Consider the following 2,500-nt stretch of genomic DNA (forward strand, 5'->3'; position numbering starts at 1 on the left):
ACCATCTTTCGGGTCACAGCATATATGCTCAAGGTACGCTCCAGTTAGAGGTATAAATAATAATAAATTATCATTATACATAACTATATGGAACGCCCCGGGATTGAATTAATTGACTATTTAAGAAAATAGACTAAAAATTAATCCCATTATATTTTTAAGTTAAGTTAATTATGCCATTAAGTTTAATATAACTCAATGACTTGCACATATGTTAGACTCCTTGGTCCGTGTTTCAAGACGGGTCCCGAAGGTATCCTGAATCTTTCGCATTGTTAATCATATAAATGCATACAAATAAATATTAATATCATAGATATTAAATTTTTTGTAAAATTCAAAAAATGAATTTTAGCATTATATATAATAAAATCTATCAACACTTTATCAAATCATTAGTATTTATTCTATGTTAATATGCTTAAAAAGCAAATTAATTTAAATAAACTTAATATCACCAATGATCTTTTGATAAATACTTTATTATGTTAATAGATTACAATGTCCTTATATGAAAAAAATGCACATTATTTTTAATTATTTAATGATGAATTTTTCATAATGGATATTCAGGTTCATCGGGCTTAACCTCTAAGCAGTTTCACGTACTATTTAACTCTCTATTCAGAGTTCTTTTCAACTTTCCCTCACGGTACTTGTTTACTATCGGTCTCATGGTTATATTTAGTTTTAGATGGAGTTTACCACCCACTTAGTGCTGCACTATCAAGCAACACGACTCTTTGGAAATATCTTTCTAGTAATCATTAACGTTATACGGGCCTGGCACCCTCTATGGGTAAATGGCCTCATTTAAGAAGGACTTAAATCGTTAATTTCTCATACTAGATATTAAGATATTCCATACACTGCATCTCACATTTGACATATAGACAAAGTGACTTAGTGCTGAACTATTTTCTTTTCGCTCGCCGCTACTAAGAAAATCCTTGTTAGTTTCTTTTCCTCCCCTCATTAATATGCTTAAATTCAGGGGGTAATCCCATATGAGTTGAGGTTGTTTTAAAATATTTTTTATCTTCTCACAATTTAATAAATAATTATATCATCTTTTCATCTCTATTTTTCTTTTTTCCTTTTATATAAATATATATTATAAATAATAATTATGTAAAATGAGGCAATTCTAGAATAAAAAAAATTAATTTTTATGCTAGACATTCCTCCTTTAATTACATATATAAATTAATATTTTATATATATATAAATAATATGAAAATTTTTTAAAGAGAATACTTAGATTCAAAATTTTTTTTATTTCATTTTATTTGAGAGGATTTTTTTTTTTTAAGAATATATTAATAAATAAAAAATTCATTATATATCTTTATTTTTTTGCTATTAATATTATGAATTATTTAAAATCCAATAATATACACATTTGCTTAAATTCAATTATTTTTATAAAAGAATAAGCAACTTATTTAGCATAGTCTTACAACCCTCAACCATATGTAGTCCAAGCAGTACTTTAAAATTTAATTTAATGTACATAACAGCATGGACTGCGATATGCGTTCAAAATGTCGATGTTCATGTGTCCTGCAGTTCACACGATGACGCACAGTTTGCTGCGTTCTTCATCGACCCATGAGCCAAGTGATCCACCGCTTAGAGTATTTTTTTATTTATTTTTATTTATAACAAATGTCAATTTTTTTTTGCATATATTAATTGAAAGAGTAAAATTAAATAATAATAATAATAAAATATAAATTGATTTTCTTTCAATAATATATATCAAATATATTTAACTCTAAACATTTTTATTAAGTTGCGAATGTCTTAGTTCAACAATAATACAGTGGTGGTATTTATTATGTTTGATTATTTTGTATTTTTTTAATCATTTTATTTATATATAAATATAATAATAAATATATACCACTTTTGTTATTGTGAACAAATTAACTTATCATTCAATCAAATGAATAATAAGTACAACTTTCTATTTTCATGTTTAAAGGTTTTTAAAAGAAAAAATAAGAAAAAACATTACAAAATGTACCATCATATTATATTTAATATGATATAATTGATGGATAACAAATTGAATGAAAAAGAATAAAAAGAATATGGATTCAAAATAATTATAAATTTTTCTTTTTTTTCTTTTTTTCTTTTGTTTGTTTTTGTTTTTATTTGTTTTGGCATTGTTTGTTTTTCTTACGGATATGGAACACAATAATGATCCTTCCGCAGGTTCACCTACGGAAACCTTGTTACGACTTTTACTTCCTCTAAATAATCAAGTTCGGTCAACTTTTGCGAAACAACCGTGACACACGAGGCGTCACAGTGATCACGTCCGGAGACCTCACTAAATAATTCAATCGGTAGTAGCGACGGGCGGTGTGTACAAAGGGCAGGGACTTAATCAATGCGAGTTAATAACTCGCACTTACTGGGAATTCCAAGTTCATGTGAACAGTTTCAGTTCACAATCCCAAGCATGAAAGTGGTTCAGCGGTTTACCCGG

The 2,500-nt window shown here is 27.1% G+C and overlaps 2 non-coding genes and 1 pseudogene across 2 annotated transcripts in view; all 3 read right to left on the minus strand.

Annotated features, from left to right (window-relative positions):
- LOC128870736 (large subunit ribosomal RNA) overlaps positions 1–1,021 on the minus strand; it is a 4,515-nt pseudogene extending 3,494 nt beyond the window's left edge.
- Positions 1,022–1,459: 438 nt separating this feature from the next.
- On the minus strand, positions 1,460–1,640 carry LOC128870682 (5.8S ribosomal RNA). The gene has a single exon (XR_008455427.1). It is a non-coding gene; the product is annotated as a 5.8S ribosomal RNA (ribosomal RNA).
- A 566-nt stretch (positions 1,641–2,206) lies between these two features.
- LOC128870707 (small subunit ribosomal RNA) overlaps positions 2,207–2,500 on the minus strand; it is a 1,991-nt gene continuing 1,697 nt past the window's right edge. The window contains exon 1 of the ribosomal RNA XR_008455444.1: positions 2,207–2,500. This exon is cut by the window's right edge and continues 1,697 nt beyond it. This is a non-coding gene — a ribosomal RNA (small subunit ribosomal RNA).

This window comes from Anastrepha ludens, unplaced genomic scaffold (genome assembly GCF_028408465.1).
Source record: "Anastrepha ludens isolate Willacy unplaced genomic scaffold, idAnaLude1.1 ptg000022l, whole genome shotgun sequence".
Taxonomy (NCBI): domain Eukaryota; kingdom Metazoa; phylum Arthropoda; class Insecta; order Diptera; family Tephritidae; genus Anastrepha; species Anastrepha ludens.